This window comes from Pinus tabuliformis, chromosome 3_2 (genome assembly GCF_031772625.1).
Source record: "Pinus tabuliformis cultivar Carrire ecotype Pingquan chromosome 3_2, CPIR1, whole genome shotgun sequence".
In the NCBI taxonomy this organism is placed as follows: domain Eukaryota; kingdom Viridiplantae; phylum Streptophyta; class Pinopsida; order Pinales; family Pinaceae; genus Pinus; species Pinus tabuliformis.
The window spans coordinates 282,252,501-282,271,064 of NC_142302.1; the positions used below are offsets into that span (position 1 = coordinate 282,252,501).

Sequence of the window (18,564 nt, forward strand, 5' to 3'; positions counted from 1 at the left end):
AGCTAGTTGTGTCCTCATAGACCCTCATAAAAAAAGGTATGTTTTATCATTCCCTCGAAGTTTGAGTGCATGAATAACATTGCTAAGTATGAAGCACATGTTTTGGGAATAAGGAAAACCCTAGACCTCAAGGTAGAGGTGCTTAAGGTAATTGGTGATTCAAAGGTTGTCACCCATCAGGTACGAAATACTATCCATTGTGTTTCTCCAAGTTTGAAAAACTACTAACAAGAGTTATGGAAACTTATTTCTCATTTCAGAGGATTTAATATCATTTCCATTCCTAAAATTTGTAATGTTGCCACATATACATTAGCGAATGCAGCTGATATGATGTCTCCTTTAAGAGATGGTTTTTTAATAGAGATTATTTATAAGCGATCTGTATCTAATAAAATAATTAGCTTTTGTGTTTTCAATGACGACCAACATATACTGCATTTCATGACAAATGCAGATGTGTTTAAAGATGCATCCATTGAAGAATATGAGCACAAGAAGGATTTGCAAGACGCAGCTAAAACATTGAAAAGGAATACTATGCCTAAAGGTATGGTGTCTCCAAAAAAAATATATGAACTACAAAACCGTTTAAGAGGACCAGTTAACACTAAGGCTCAAAGCTCAAAGTTATCACATGAACAAGTCAACTTGGGAACCAAAGATGATCTGAAATATGTGAAACTTGGTACATGTTGTTCTTCGCAAGAATGATATGCTTTCATTCATCTTTTAAAATAGTACTGCGATTTGTTGGCATGGACATACAGTGATTTTAAGACATATGATATGTGTATTATCCAGCAGGTCATTCCTGTCAAACAAGGGGTCAATCCATATCAACAAAAGCTTAGAAAGGTTCATCCAACACTTGAGCCCCTGTTCCAAAAAGAGTTAACCAAGTTATTGGATGCTTGGGTCATCTTTCAAGTAAGACATTCTACTTAGCTTTCCATCTTGGTCCCTATGAGGAAAAAGTCCAGTGAGCTATGTCTATGTGTCGATTTTCACAACCTCAACCGGGCCTCAGATAAAGATAACTACTGAGTGCCATTTGTGGAACATATACTCCAAATTGTATCTGGTTTGGAGATGTTCTCATTGCTACATGGATTCTCTAGATATAATCATGTTCTAGTAGTAGAACCAAATCATCTAAAGACCACCTTTAGGACAAAGTGGGGAACGTTTGTCTTTAAACACATGCCATTTGGACTTATCAATGTTGGTGCTGCATTTCAAAGGGATATGGACATCACGTTCCATGACTTCATTGGAAAAAGTGTAGTAGGCTATTTGTATGGTGTAATTGTATTTTAAAAGAAGAGATTGGATCATGTGAGTCATCTAAAGCAGATATTCGAATGATTTCGTAAGTATGGGATTTCTTTGAATCCCAAAAAGAGCATCTTTAGTGTGTCAGAAGTTACTCACTTATGACATATCATTGTTAAAAGAGGAATCAAGGTTGATATGGAAAGGGTCAAAACTATAACTCAAATTCATTTTTCTATCAACAAGAAAGCTATGCGATCTCTCTTGGGAAAAAGTAATTCCCTGTGGAAGTTCATCTCTGATTATGCACATATTGTCAAGCGACTACAAGAGATGATTAAGAAAGATGCAATTTACAAATGGGATAAAATCTAAAATGATGCTTTTTCCCATATTAAACAAGTTATTGCTAACACTCCTGCATTATATGGTCTAGATTTTGGCAAGGATTTCTTGTTACACACTTTCACTTCTAATTCATCGATTGCAGTTGTATTAACGCAAAAGGATAATGAAGGAAATGAACGACCTATATCTTTTATGAATGTTGGTTTACAGGGGTCGGAGTCAAATTACCCTTCCATTGATAAACATGCCTATGTAGTCTATAATGCAGTTAAGCATTTTAAGTCATATCTCCTTAAAGCTCGCAGAATTATATATGTGCCTCACCCAGGAGTTGGAACACTCTTTGTGCAACAAGAGTTGGGTGAGAAGAGGGTGAACTACACGACCTGCTTATAGGAATATTATTTTGAGTTCAATCTTGTTGATACTGTTAAGGGACACATCCTCTATTGACTTGCAGCAGAGGAAAGGGGTTCTTCAGAAGAAGACCTCTCAATATGGGAACAAGAAATAGGAATAAACAACATTGAGAAAGTTCCTTTAACAAGTTCAACCATGCCTTGGTATTCAGATATACGGCAACCTCTGGAGCATGGAACCTTGCCCACACATCTATGAAATAAACATAAGAGAGAAAAACTTCTTAAATCTCTATATTATTAGCTCGTACATGGAGTGCTTTTCTGAAAGCACCATAATGGTGTCTTGCTAAGATGCATAGAGCCTCAGGCTACAAAAATAGTATTGAAGGATTTGTGCAATGGACAACCAGGTGGAAATTTCGCAAGTGATATAACTATTTATGCAAGTGATATAAATGGCCCACTTTATTCAATGATGATCATGCTTATGCTCGAAAGTTCCTAACATGCTATAGATGTGTTGGTCGAGACCCAAAGTTAGTCGCCCCACCATTACCAATAGAAGTTGAGGAAACATTCCAATAATGGGTACTAGATGTTTTTTGTGAAATCTTTCCACATTTGTCGAAGCAACACCGATACATTCTAACAGCAAGAGATTATTTCACTTGATGGGCTGAAGCGGTTCCTTTAAGACAAGTCCACGATGAGGAGATCATCTAATTTTTGAAGTGGAATATCATAACCAGGTTAGGCTTTCCAAAGTATCTTGTATTTGATAATGAATATTACTTTTCCTCATTAAAAATTTATGAGCTTTCATTAGAAAATGGTATTTTTTTGAAGCATGCAACAATTTTTTACCCATAGGAAAACGATTTAGCATAATCAACTAATAAAAATATCATTCGCATAATCAAGAAAACCATCTTCTCTTAACAAAGAAACCTGCACAATAATTTGGTAAATGCATTATGGGTTGAGCGTGTAACTCCCAAACCCTCCCTTAGAACCTCACCATACTTCATTGTATATGGTAAATAAGTTATCCTCCCACCAAACATGTCTCTCCCAACCTTACAACTTTCCCAAGAGTCTCAAGGAAAATCATGTCTCCTAGTTCAAAGTAGGACAAACGCTTTTCTCAAACTTGAGGAATAAATTCTCAAAGCCAAATAAATATTTTTTTTGCACCAAAATCATATCAATCGCTAGTTCGTCAAGAAATGCTAGGGGACTAAGAATTTCAATGTGGGTGACTTACTACTGAAATGGGATAAATCCCATGAAGAGAAAGGAAAACACACAAAGTTTCAATCTCTTTGGATATCCCCCTTCACCATCGAACAAAATATGGCCCATATTTCTTCAAGATGAAATATTTGGATGGGAGGATTTACCCTCTTCCTGTTAATGACCAAGATCTCAAACATTATTTTTACTAAAAGCTCTAAATTATGTTCCTTTGTATAATTTTCTTTCTTTGTCATCTATTTCCTGTCATAAATTGTCATGTTAACTCATTTACTATCTTGTTTCCCTTTTTTTAGTGATTGTACATAAATAAGACACTGTGTGAAAGTGTGTATATGGGTTTGAAGGGCTATCTGGCGAAATAGATAAGGGATGTGACAATTGCAACCCTTGGCTCTCTATTAGTTCTCCTTGTTTGTTTAGGAAGATACCTTAAGTAAAGTAAGGTCTATATGGAAAGTACTATACATTCAAAAATATACGCTTGAGTGAACCTATGATACCCGCATTCATTTTAGCATCTCTACTCCTCAACTTGGTGTTGAATCTACTTGGTGTTTTACATGCTTATCCAATAGAGTACAGAAAGGATAAGGGGAAGATATACAGAGATCAAACATATATCATAGGTTATATATATATATATATTTATATATATATATATCCTTCTTTGAAGGGGAAACATCTTATGCTATCAATGTGTTGGGATCCCTCTTCCAACACATTGAAATAATAAGTTTCAAAGCACAGTTTTGTTAGTAAATAAATAAAGGGTGAAAGAAGAGAAAGGCTTACTACACAGAAAGGTCAAGCAAGCAACTTTGTTGGGGTATTGTTTAGGATCACTGGAAGAAAAAAAATTATTGTGATTTTGTAGTGACTTTGTCAGGGTATTGTCCCCACCTGTTTGCAGCAGCACAACACCATAGATGAAACTTACATTCTCAACATCTTAAACGTGCAATTATATATTACCCTTTCATAGATTGAAACAATTGTGATATGACATAATATCTTATGTTTTAAACGAAGGAAAGAATGGTGGATAATACATATATAACCAGGTTGAGTGGGAGATCCAAGGAAATCAAATTGATGAATCAATACTTCCAGAAGGGATAAACCTTTACTGAAATCTATTCATAAGCAGAGAAGTTAAATATTGCCCATTGTGTCGCCAAGTGTTGTCGCTACTACAACACCCTCCAAAATTCGTTACGTTCAAATTCTAGAGCCTAACAACTATCATACCAAGTGTCGCTTTTGGTCATCAAATGTTCTTTTATGTTACTATACATGTTACAAGTATCCTTGTTGTTTCCTAAGTTTCATCGGGTCATTAATACCATCTATGGTGCACTTCACAATCGTGACACATTTTCTAGTCACAAAATGGAACATTTGGTCGCAACTATATATACTTTATCTATTTTACTTGAAGAGTGTTTGTTAACTATATTTTTGATGTATATTTCTCAGTATTGGGTCCAGTCTAAGTTTTACTAATGAGTCGGTATGCGTCGCCCTGTATTTTACTCTAAACTCATTATGTGTTCCCATGTTCCATCTTCTAGACAGATAAATTATAAAACTTTACAGGCCTTCCTAGTAGGCTAGGGAGAGTGCAATGTTCACTCTCAAGGCTTAGTTAGACCCCCCCTTGTTTGTTTAGATAGTGACATATTCCCAAAATAATCTTTGCCCCTCTCTATTGTATAACACACTCTTAAGCATCAAGACCGTCCTTGTTCTTCTGAACTGTGCTAGACTAGACCTCTCTCATAATTTAGAGCACAACACACCAATAGTGGTTAGTCAAGCCTTCCTTGAGGCTTAATAGTGCACCCTTCACCCTCCTTGTGCCCAAGCCTTCCCATTTGAGCACACAATGCATCAATAGCCCACAGTGAGCTCCCTGCCCTCTTGTGACTTCGCCTTGCGCCTTCAATCAAGCCTCCTCTTCTTAGAAAAGAGAAAAAAACATCCTTAGTGGCCAACACACACCCCCTTGCCTCTTGAAAATGTGCCCTATGCCCATAATCTCCCTCTTCCCTCTTCCAAGTGCACCTTTAATTCACAGTTAGAAAGTTTGCATGAAATATGATAGAATAGGAGATTTTCAGGCTAATGATTGCTCACTAGGAGTGATATTACTTGCAAGAGTTTTCAGAATAAAAAAACAAGGATGCATGAGGAGATATGTCAAAGGAAGCACCCCAAGGAATCTTTGATATACAAAAGAACACATGTTTCGACAAGAGAAATAACATTGGATTTGCATGATAAAAGTGATCCATAAAGACTCCATATGATCTCAAGGCCCTTTGGAGGGTTGAAGGAAAGAACAACGATAAATCTACATCAATTATTGAATACATAGGTGGCATCATTGTCACCTCTCAATAAATTCCATGTCACAAGTCATTACAGGTCCAAGTCATCATTATAAGTGACTCATCATGATATCCTTACATGATGATGTGGAGATGATGATGTAATTTTGTAATTATTATCAATGTAATATGTGGAAGTATAAGAATCATATATGGATGAAAAACCACATGGATAAGACTAAAGGTCACATATAGAAGTCTGAAAGACACAAAGAATTCCAAAAGTCATGTTGAAGTTCAAAATTCATTTAGAAGTCCAAAAGTAACATTAGAAATTGTGGAGTCATGTGGGAAGTTCAAGAGTCATGGGGATATGAAAGGCCATGCCTCTAGTTATAAAAGAAGCATCATCACTCAAATATAGTCTTCACTTTGGCTTCTCCCATAAGGCATTAGAGAGATAAATATAGTCTTTTTGGAGAGCAAGTACTGTATCTAACACTTCACTATTGGAGCTAGTGGCGTTGATTGTACTCATGTATCTTGGAACTTTTTCTTAATACTTGAAGCCTATTGGGCCAACACATTTTCATGTATAGATCATGGATTTTTAAGAATATTCTTTGAATGCTTGCATTTTATGATGACATTCACTTGTACTAGAGAAATTGAACTATTATAGTGGCTTTGGTGCTTATCTTATTGAATGTTTGTTGTGATTGTTATAATGAATGTCTCATCTATGTGAACTATTTTGATTGATGACTAACGATTCTCCCTTGTTGATGTGCATGTGTCTTTTTTTTCTGAATTTGTCTACTCCTATATTGATTCAAAAATATGATTACAGAGAGGCAGAGGCCTCGAGAGTTCTAGCCCAAGAGACGGCATGCTTACAAAAATCACTTGAAAAACTAACCAGAAGACCTGCATAATGACTTGCTTTAAGACTTGATATAACTGGAAACTGTAACTGAAGACCGGGACAGATTGATTGGAACCAATCAAAAACTTAGTACAGCGCAGCCTCTACGTGATCGGAATCTGACCCATAAATAGATTGAACCAAGACAGTGACCAAAAGACAGGAGAATGCCGCCCACGCAGGGGAAACCGGCAAGTCAAAAATTGAAAAAGACCTGATTCTGAGAGCTAAAAAACATGAAATGACTATATATCCGGAAGGGATTGAGCGTCTTCTTACAGCAGCTGAACAAAACCAGAAGGTGCAGACCTGTTCAGTCTTCATGCGAGGTTGGAGGTGATTCTTCAACAATGCGGCAACCGAATTGGTCTGGGTCTTCAAACTCAGAGGGTTGGCCCTCTTTACTTGAAGGACCACCACCTGCAGGAGCGCTCGGACCGGCATGGATGGTCAAATCCAGTGTTGCAGAGCCACCTGGGTCCTTTCTCTGAGTAGTCGCAATCTGCGAGGATTCATTCTGGTCTTCCATCCTCGGTTCCAAAGGAGCCCCTAGACTGACAGCCCCCGAACCCACAGTATCCTCACACAACTCTACGGTGACTGACGCAATGAAGGAGGAATTTCCTAGAGTGCAGGGGAAGTGAAAGCGAGCTGTGTGAGAATGGGAATGGTGAGAGCGCACTTCGGTGATGAACTGCCCTCGTCCCCTGCCACGACCACTTCTGGTCACAGGATATCTATCAAAGCAGAAATCTGAAGCCTCAGACGAAGGGTCCGAGGTTGTGGAGGAAGGCTGGCGGGAGACACGGCCTTGGGAGCTGCCTCTTCTGCAACTCATCCTTGAGCGCACTCTGGGCATTTTGAAGTATGCTGGAGGAGCGAAACAAACAGCCGTAGAGGGGACTGAGAGGGGGCGACAGAGGAAGATGCAAAACGGATTATTTGAAGCATGAAAGCCCTGATAAGTATCAACGCCTCGATCCAGAGCCAGACGATACCCTGGTCTATCTCGAGAGTGAGGAGCTTCAACCTTGCTGGACCAGCATGAGCGCAAGGGAGGAGCAAGAGTGAAAATCAAGCAGAGCGCCATTGCCGATAAACTAACATACTGGCGAGAGGGAAAGAGCTGTGTTAATGCAGCATTAAAGTTGTTGGTCTGAAACATTAACTCATACCTCATGCGAGGCCGGCTGGCGATGGTGATTAGCCACGCGCCCACCCTCCACGCCGCCTTCGTACTGCTCACCTGACTACACACCCGCATCCGGGGGAGATAAATCCTGTTGCACCAGAGAAGTGCAGTCTTGTTTGAGTTGTGCATCATTTGAATCACGTAATGGACCTGAGAAAAATAGGAGCTGCTGATTGACTCCCTGATTAGCCAATCTGTCTGCTACCTTGTTGGCAGAATGCCGAATATGCTTGAAGGTAATGCTCCTGGAAGTCCTGAGCCATTCTTCAATTTGTTCCAATCTGCTTAGAAGCCGCCAGCTCGAGGAAATCTTTGCTGCTGAGGTGCCTGAGTGAATCCTTGTGGCGGCTGCTATTAAGATTTGAGAATCCCCTTCTACCTCAAGAGGGAAAAAATTTTCCTTTTCTGCTATGCATATGCCTTTCCATAAACCTTCAAGTTCTGCAGCGTTGTTGGTATCTTTGCCAATTGACCCATGATATATGTGCAATGCTGAGCCAACTTCGTTTCTGAAGACACCACCATAGCCAGCCAGCCCAGGATTGCCCTTAGCAGCCCCATCGAAGTTCAATTTGTAAGAATGGGAAGCCGGAGGAGACCAATTGTGGGGAGAAGCAGTGCTGATTGGGGGACTAGTCTTGACTTGAGCTAAAAAAGTGAGGTCCAAATTCCAATCTTTCAGGATGAGGCATTCCTGAGGAGAGTCTGGCAGGTCTGAGTCTTGCCAGTGTCTTAGAGCAAGAGTTTCTTGCAGATTTTGTTTGAGAAGAAGCCATAGGGTATCAAGTGGCTTGCTAAGATTGTTGAAGATTCTATTATTTCTCTCCTTCCATATGATCCAATAGACAAAGCTCGGAAGGAGGCTCCAAAGGGAGTTGAGAAGAAGGCTTTGGAAAGGATGTCGAGGCCAGTTTCTGATAGTGTCTGTAATATCTCCCACACGTCTGCCCGTTCTTCTATTGCACTGAGCAATTCCCTCCCAAAACTGTGCTGCTAGTGGGTAGGTATCCAGGAGATGCAGGATGGTTTCTGAGTTAAGATTGCAGTTGGGGCATCTAGAGGGTCCATTAAATCCACGCTTTTGTAGATTATCCCAAGTGAGGATTCACTGCTTGCTCAGAAGCCATAGAAAAGTGGAAACCTTAGGCCAGATGCTTGGTTGCCAAACCTGATCCCAAAGCTGATCCTTTGCTATCTGCATGGGTTGATAGAGAAGTTGGTATGCTTCCTTGGTAGTGAACATACCTTTTGGCATGTGTCCCCATCACAGTTTGTCCTTTTGATCAGAGTATTTAATTTTCCTAAGTTTTAGCTCCTGATCGATCTCTTCATATGTTTCCCCCTGCCAGTTAGCCTGCCAGGTACTAACTGGTCTCTAGAGTTGAAAATATTGAGGGGATTGCTACTGCCAAAACTGATGAACATGGATTTGGTCAGTTTTCTGCATAGAAGCTTGCCATTTGGGTTTGTAGAAGAGTGAGGCTAGTTTGGGGAGTTGTTGCCAAGAGTCCTCCCAAAATCTAGCTGTGGTACCTGAATGGATCTCCCAAAAACTGTGCGCTTGAATAAAGGCACTATGTTGCTTGGCAGCATTCCAAATCAACGAGCCAGGAGTTGTTGTGCTGATTCTGATGAGATCGTCCCATTGACTGCCTGGCACGTGTTTGGCTTGCCAGAGACGTGCCCAAGGAATGTGTGGTTTGGAAATCCAGTTCCACCAGATATGGGCTCCCATTGTATTATTGTTGTGAAGGGGATCCCTCAAATCTAGCCCACCAGCTGATCTTGGTAGACAGACCTCAGTCCATTTGACAAGAGCCCATTTCCTATTGAGTCCAGAGGACCCCAAAGAAAGTTTCTTTGAATATTGCGGATATTCTTAAGAACCAATTTAGGAGCTGCCAATATAGAAAAAATATAAAGAGGCATAGCTTGGAGAATGGATTTGATTAGGATGAGCCTGCCAGCAATGTTGAGCAAGCGGAAAGTCCAGGAAGAGAGCCTGGTTTCTAGTTTGTCAAGGAGGGTTCTCCAGGAGGCGTGTTTAATAGCTGAGTCCAGCAAAGGAGCTCCCAGATATTTCGAAGGAAGCACGGCTATCGGGAAGCCCAGAATCCTGGCGATGTTCCTCTGAGTCAGGGTGGGAGTGTGGAAGAAGAAGAGCTGGGATTTGGAGGCATTGATGGAGGTTCCTGAGGCTTCTGAGAAGAGATTGAGCAGGGCTTTAAAGGCAGAGGCCTCTTGTGCTGACGGGTGGCTGAAAAGCATAGTGTCGTCGACAAACTGTTGGTGGGAAATGGGGGGAAGACCATGAAGAGAAATTCCCTTTAGGGTATGGGAGGAGATGGCAGAATGAAGGAGGCAACTGAGACCTTTGGCCATGAGAACAAAGAGGAAAGGGGAAAGGGGGTCACCTTGTCGAATGCCACAGGAAGGACGAAAGGGCGCAGAAGGTGAGCCATTAAGCAGGATGGAGAAACTGGGTGAAGAGATGAGATTCATGATCCACCGAGTCCAAGTAGCACTAAAGCCAAATGCCAATAACATCTGATGGATATAGTTCCAGCTGAGTTTATCAAAAGCTTTGGAAAGATCTAGCTTGAGAATCATACCTGGCTTTTTTAGTAGCTTGAGAGAGTGGATCACTTCATTTGAGAGAATGATTTCGTCCATTATCTGGTGCCCTTCTACATATTCGGTCTGCTCTGGCGAGATGAGGAAAGGGAGAAGAGGTTTAAGCCTGTTCGCCAAGACTTTGGATATGAGCTTGTAAATGACATTGCAAAGTGCTATGGGCCTATATTTGTCAGGCGTATTGGGTTCATCCGCTTTAGGTATTAGCGCTATGAAGGTAGAATTTAGGGATGGAAGGATCTAGTGCATTGATCTTGATTCCTCCACTATCTCCCAGACCTTTATGTTGATAAGCTCCCAAAACGCATGAAAGAAGTTGGCTGTAAAGCCATCGGGTCCAGGCACTTTGCCATCCTTAAGTTGGGCCATGGCATCCTCCACTTCCTGCATGGAGATGGGCTGGAGCAGCATTTTGTTGTGGTCCTCCGTAATAAGTTTAGGAATATGCAGCGTAAGTGATCAAATGGCTTGATCCCTGGATCCCGGTGGCTCCCGAAGAATATCCTAAAAGTACTCTTTGAATTCCTGTTCCACTTCTTCATGCACCTCTAATCTCTCCCCTTGTCAATTATTAATGAAGGCGATGTTATTGTGCATTCTCCTTTGAATAGTAGATCTGTGAAAAAAAATTGTATTTTTCTCCCCTTCCTTGAGCCATCTGATTCTGGATTTTTGTCGCCACAGGACTTCTTCTTGCTGCCTTCGTGCTTCGATCTTGGTCAAGAGGGTCTGCTCCTGTTGCGCATAATCTTCCATTCTTCCCTCCAAGATAATACTCTGTTGTAGTGAATTCATCTGCTGCTCCAGCACTTTCTGATGTTCAAAGATATTACCAAACTGAGTCTGATTCCATGATTTGAGAACTTGTTTGAGGTATTTTAGTTTTTGTTGGAACTGGAACATCTTGGCTCCTGCAGGGGGAATGAAGGATTTCCAAGCCTCGTTAACTACTTCTTTGAAGTTGGGATGAGAGAACCAAAAGGCTTCAAAGCGAAAAGGTCTATTGCACTTTGTGCCCAGACGCAACCACTGTAGCATTATGGGCCAATGATCAGAGCCCACTGGAGGCATGATGGAAGCATGAAAGTCCCCACCCAGGTGTATAGCATTATCCGATATAAGGAAGCGGTCCAGCCTGGAAGCTATATGCTGTGCTCCCCTTCTTTTATTGGTCCAGGTATACATACTTAGAAGTCTGAAGGTCCATTAACTGATTACTGTGGATGAAGTCTTTGAAGCCGATGCTTTCACCTTCTAGCTTCGATCTACCTCCGGATTTTTCCTCCAAAGACGTGATTATATTGAAGTCATCGCCACCAATCCAAAGGGGAAACCGCCTATCTAAATTGAGAGTTGTGAGTGTGTCCAATAGATCCAGCTTTTTTTGTGAATCTTGTGGAAAATATACATTAGAAAGATGGCCATGGATGTTGGTCCCAATTAGGTGAAAGGTTGATTGAATGAAGAAGTGTGAGGCATGAAAGTCTTGAAGGGAGAGTACCTGCGGGTTCCACAAGATTGCCAGACCTCCTAAAGCACCTGAAGCGTCCACTGAGACTGAGCGGCATCTTGACCAGACCTTATTTAGAATCCTTTCCAGTAAAGTGCTATTACCTTTTGTCTCTTGAAGAAAGACTATTGAAGGCTTTTCATGCTGGATCATATTTTTTAACATTCTGTGTTTTGTGGGGCTATTAAGCCCTCTCACGTTCCATGAGATGAGCTTCATGAGGATCCGTGGGGAAGAGATTTGAAGAACTTGGTCAGCTTGGGGAATCTACCAATTTCCACTAGCATTTCTCCGATGATAATGGTCGTTTGCAGATCCATTTTGCGCCCTCGTTTCTTTGTGTCTTTCAAGATTTTCTTTCCATCCCAAGGACTTCCGGCCTGAATACCTAGACATTTGTTATGCTGTGCTCTGGCTAGAACTACTTCAAGCCTTTTGATTTCCCTGGGGGGTATTGCATTAAATTCTTTCTGTGTACACGTTGTTTCCAGTTTGAGAAGGTCCAGACCTTCCAGATCTACGCTTTCTGGTTCCTCATCCATGTGTATCGGAGTATTCTATTCTTCCTCGATTGTCTTTTGATGAATACTGAGAGCTAGAGCTGCACCTATCTCCATAGAGGAAGACTTCTGGGCAGTCTCTGGATCTATTTTCTCGGAGGAGGTAGAGGCGAGAAAGCTGGTGAGAGTGGAGGCTGAGTTCGGAACTAAAGATTTTAGAGGCTGGGGGGTTGAGGAAGGAGAGGGATCTGCAAGAGGGATTTCAGGGTGATCCTCCGTAGTATTTTGAGAGGTCAGAATTTCAAATCTTTTCTGGGTGTCAGGATTTTTGGAGGTATCTGGGGCTACCGGAGTTTTCTTGGCATGCCTTCTGTGACTAGGGACTTTTGTAAATCCCTCAGTATCTTTGCTTGTCTCATTAACTGGGGCTTTGGACTGAAGATTCAGAGGGCAATCCCTGAAAAGATGGCCATGTTCATGGCATTTTCTGCAACGAAAAGGAACATGCTCGTAGTCTATTATTTGGATCCATTCAAAGTTGTCATGAAATAGACTTACCGTGTCCGTGAGTGCTTTGGTTAGATGCATGTGAACACAGATCCTGGCATAGGAGGTGTATCTTCGAGTTTTGGTTTCCTCAGCAGTTTTGATGAATACCACCAGGTTGTTGCCTATGTCCTTTAAGGTCTCCTCGTTCCAGTATTCCAGTGGAAGAGAATACATGCGTATCCATATTGGAGCCCAGCTGAAATCTTCTTTGTCTAGGTTGAACCTTTCTTTCCAGTCACAAAGGTACAAGCCTGAAGAGTTGAAGAAATACGGGCCTCCCTCGAAGATGCGAGTTTTGTCTTCCAAACAGTTGAAAGTAGCGGTAAAGAAGCCTTTGGGGCCAAGCTGCAGAGTAACTTGTCCTTTAGGCTTCCATTTGGAAGCTATCCATCCATGCAAGGCCTTTTCAGTTGGCCAGAATCCGAGGAACTTGCCTATGAGTGCATGATCCCTCATATATTGGATTTGGTTGTTGATTCTGTGACTGGGGAGATCTACTTTGATTCTTTTTGCAGTCTTCGGGATGCATGTTGCAGAAGACGCCTTTGGCTGTGACGTTGAGGCCTTTTGGTCAATGCCTTTATCATTGGCAGCCGCAGAACCTGCAGCAGAGTCCCCAGTGGCATCAATGGCATGTTCAGTGTCCTGGTCAGTCCGAGGGAGGGCGCCTGGATTGATCAGAGGGTCTGCGCGTTCTGTCTTGTCAGAAGAGGGACCGGTGGGTGAAGGGGGGGTTGAGCCCGCCCCTCCAAAGGGCGAATCCATGGTGAAGAACTCAGCTGGAGTATTGTATCAGGATCACCAAAAGCACAGAGGAGAAAGGTAATAGGGTTAACGCTCGAGCCCTAGCATGAGCAGCATCGCTTTCCACCGTGCAATCGTACAGGATTTGGTAAATATTAAGGAAGAAAAGGATGTGCATGTGTCTTTACTAGAATAGTACTATTACTTTTCTTTTAGAGACTCACTTTTGTTTTCTTACAATGAAAAAACCTTGATACATTTACAATTGAATGTTTCACAAGGCATACTTTCTTGTTCATTCAAAATTACATGTGAACTACTCTCTTATGCTAATTACTCAAACCAAGGAAAATATTTAAGTAAATGGCAGTCGGGCCATATTTCTGGATGGGACTCCTATACCAAGAGGTGTAAGGTCTAATTGGGACTTCATATAGAGGAGCTCCCCTATATGTTGGTGGGATCCAACACCGTCAACATTTTGGTGCTAGAAGGAGGGAAGCCACATTTTTATGGCTTATAACTTGCCTCACCCCAAAAATGAAGCATATGTGCAAGGAAGTAATGGTTTGAGTTCAAATCCAACTCTCATCCCTAATTTTGGGGAGTCTTCTCATCTTGGTTTGGAAAAAACTTTTGAATTTACTTACAATCAACTCCAGACACTCCGCCCAATTATTTGTCAGTTTGCAAGAGCTCTTGCATTACTTCGTATTGCTCATAATCTTCCTCATAATCCAAGAAAGAAAGAAACAACTCATAATGGTGTATTGGTCTCATTGGTGGAATATTTGGTTATCTCCACCCTTGAATAATTAGTAGAACCCACAAAAGAGATAGTCCAACAATGGGACCTTCCACCTATTGAGGAAGGTTTAGACGGTGACGACAAAGATTTTCATTTTTATAACGAAGAACAACTTATATATGAAGAAGAGCTTGATTATAACAAAGATTTGAATGGTGAAGCAGGAGACTCTTCATATTCAGAAAAAGAGGAGGAAGGAGGAGAAGGCATGGTTGATCAAGATTTGGATTGGATGGCCAAAGGGCCACTTTCACTTCTAGATAATATCCACCACATGCTTAAACATGCAGAAAAGTTGATATCAAATTTTGATTCTAACAAGAAGACAAAAGTTGAATATCATATTGACGACTTCTACATGCATTTATGAATACTTGAGATATGCTTTGATGAAATTGCTTATAGAATTTTTCCATACACTCTAGAAGGTAGAGCATCTATATGGTACCATAGCCTTCCAACTAATTCAATTCACAAATGGATGGAATTTAAGAGGTTGTTTTACGAGAAGTTTTTTGATGATAAAACTATCACCATGTTGTTAAAAGAACATGGGAACCTCACACTACAACAAAAAGGGTCATTGGTGAGGGTCATGCTTGTGATAGACCTTTAAGGTTTGTCACCAATGTTGCATATAGTGACGATCCTGAAAAAACATTGTTGTAAGTGCATATAGTGACGATCCTTTAAGGTTTCTCACCAAATCCATTTTCAATAACATTTTTGGTGAGGGTTGTTAAAGGCCCATCACTAATTCTCTCTTTGTATACTCTTCTAGTGATGATCTTTTATTGGCCCTCACCAATGATTTTTTTGGTTATTTTGGTGACAGTCAAAAAATGTTCATCATCATTGATTATTCCAATGAGTTTTTGATGATGTTATGTGACTGTTGCTATATGTTTCGTTAGAAGATAATGATTTAATACCATTGTTATGGAATATTTTTCATTATGTGTCTAAGGCCATAGTGCTTAGATTCAATCAATTTGTTAAGAATTAATGAGTGTGTATCATTTTCCTTAAGTAATGAGAATATAGTTTTCCTATGAGTCAACACATGATTCATCTCTGTTGGGTTTACTATCTAGAAAATTCCCTTTAGATGAAGTTCCACTAGTGTGTGTAGGAACCATATTATTTAATATATAATCAAGATTTGTTATGCAACCAACGTACAAAAAGATAGATCAACGACTTAAAAATTATCCTCTTCGAGGGGGAAACCTCCTTTACATTACATAAATGAACAATTCTTAGATGATTCAAATGAAAAAACCTCCTTTATATATATAAGAGACTAAGGGGTCACAATATAATCAAATCTTGCATAACAATAATAATGTAAGGGCACAACAATAACAATAGTGGGCTTCTATGGGGCACAATAATAACAATATGGGGACTAAATGGGAAAAACAATAACAATAAGGGGTTACACTAGTATTACAGGGACCTAACATGCCCCTCTCCTTCAAAAAAGTGGTGTCCTCAACGCTTGAGTATTTTTGGATGCTTTTGTATAAAATTCTCATCCTCCCATGTGGAATCTTTAGTGAGTAAGTTCTTCCACTTGATGGGATACTCTAAAATTGATCAATTTTGTAGTTGTCGAATTCTAATTTTTGTGACTTCTTCAGGTTCCAATATGATTTTTCTTTCCTCGTCAAGTTCTGGCAATATCGTTTGAACTGGGAGCTTGTCACCTATAATCTTATTTAAGCATGAAACATGGAAAACTGAGTGCACTCAGGAAGATGCAAGAAGCTCCAATTTGTATGCCACAATACTAATATTTTGAAACACCTTGTAAGGGCCATAGTACTTTGGAGATAATTTATTATCCTTCTTAACTTTCTTGAGGGACATTTGTTTGTATGGTTGTAGCCATAAAAATACCTAGTCGCCTACATCAAAAATTATTTCACTGCAATTTTGATATGTCTATTGTTTCATTCGATTTTGTGTCAAAATGAGGTTATCCTTTAAGAGTTGGAGAACTTGTTTTTGATGCTCAATGTGAACTTCCCCCACTTGAACCTTAGAATTTTCTCTTAAATATGATGTGATGGATGGTCGATGATATCCATAAAGTGTCATAAATGGGGTCATTTTTGTTGCGGTATGGAATAAAGTGTTACACTACCATTCAGTGAGAAGTAACCACTTGACCCATTGTGTTTGCTTACCAGATACAAAGCAACGAAGATATCCTTCCAAACATTTGTTCACTATCTCAATTTTTCCATCAAATTGAGGATGATAAGATGAGCTATGAGATAATTGAGTACCCAGGCAATAAAATAATTCCGTTTAAAAATTTCCAGTGAAAATGGGATCTCTATCGCTTATAATAATCTTTGGGTTTCCATGTAGCTTTTGAATTATTTCCATAAATGCAGTAGCAACTATATTGGCTTTAAATGGATGAGATAATGCACAAAGGTGTGCATACTTGGTAAGTCTATCAACTACCACCATGATGACACTCTTTCCTTTGGACTTGGGTAAACCTGTGATAAAATCCATTGAAACCTCCTCCCAACGTTGACTTGGAATGGATAAAGGTTGTAACAGACCTGAGGTCTTAATTGTCTCAAATTTATTTTGTTGGCAAACCAAAAATTCTGCCACAAACTTTTGAATATCAGATTTAAGGCCATCCCAAAAACTTTCCTTCTTGACCCTGTGGTAAGTTTTTTAAAATCCTAAGTGCCCTCCTATGGGAGAGGTGTGAAATTCCAAAATAATCTTTTGTTTGATTTGGGAATTCTTACAAAGAGATAAGCAATCTTTGTACCATAAAGAATCATTTTTCCAGCTAAATGTATCAGATGTACTAGGATATTGCTGCAAATTTTGAATGAGCATCCACACTTATTCGGCATTCCTCCATTCATCCCTTGCTTTAGTTATCCAATCTGGTTGGATAATAGAAATGGCACAAAGAAATTCTTCCACATTCTCATCCTTTATTGAGAGTGCATCTGCAACAACATTTTTCTTCCCTTTTTTGTAGATGATTTCAAAGTCATAACCCAACATTTTTGTGACCCATTTTTGCTACTCTTGTGAAGATAATATTTGTTCCAAAAAGTATTTAAGACTATCATGATCCATTTTTACCTTGAAGTGTCTTCCCATTAGGTAAGTTTGCCATTGCTTTAGTGCATGTAGTATTTCCAACATTTCCTTCTCATAAATAAGTTTTTGTAAATACTTCCCTTTGATTGGAAGAATTTCAAAAGCAATGGGTCTTCCTTCTTGCATTAAAACAACACCAATTCAATTTCCTAAGGCATCACATTCCACAATAAATGTTTTTGTGAAGTGTGGCGTAGCTAAGGCCAGTGCTTGGCACATTGCCTCTTTAAGATGTTCAAATGACTTAGTTGCTTCTAAATTCCAATAAAATGCACATTTCTTTAGTAATGTTGTTATAGGTGATGTTATTCTCCCATAATTCTTAACAAACTTGTGATAATACCCTGTCAACCTGAGAAATCCTCGCAGATGCTTTATTGTTGCGGGGATTTTTCATTCCTTAATGGATTTAATTTTGTTAGGGTCTACCTTAACAACCTCATGAGATACAATATGACCCAAATATTCCACCTCTTGTACTCCAAAGTAACATTTGGAGATTTATGGATATAATTGTTTCTCCTCCAATAGTTTGAGCACCATCAACATGTTCAAACATGATCCTTCCAAGACTTGATGTAGATTAGTATATCATCAAAAAATACTAACACAAATTTTCTAAGGAATGGTTTGAAAATGGAATTCATCAAACCTTGGCAAGTGGCCCTTTGGCCACCCAATCCAAATTATATTAATGAGAGAGACCTAACACTCTCAACACTCCTAGCACACCTTGACATTCATTGTCACTCCCTCCTTGGCATGCATGACACTCATTGATGACACTCCCTGACACACCCTCTTATTCATTTATTTCCATGCATTTGGACTTGGTGCTCCCTAATGTTTCCTTGGCACTCCCTAACACTCCCTGACATGCATTAACACTCTCTAGCACACCTTGGCACTCCTCAACAAACCTTACCACTCTATAGCGTGCCCTAGACACACCCCCTTGAAAAAGGTAAAGTCCTAACTTATTA

The 18,564-nt window shown here is 40.0% G+C and overlaps 1 pseudogene; it reads left to right on the forward strand.

The window, feature by feature from the left end:
* Positions 1 to 13,054: 13,054 nt before the first annotated feature.
* LOC149180727 (casein kinase 1-like protein 1) overlaps positions 13,055 to 18,564 on the forward strand; it is a 45,370-nt pseudogene continuing 39,860 nt past the window's right edge.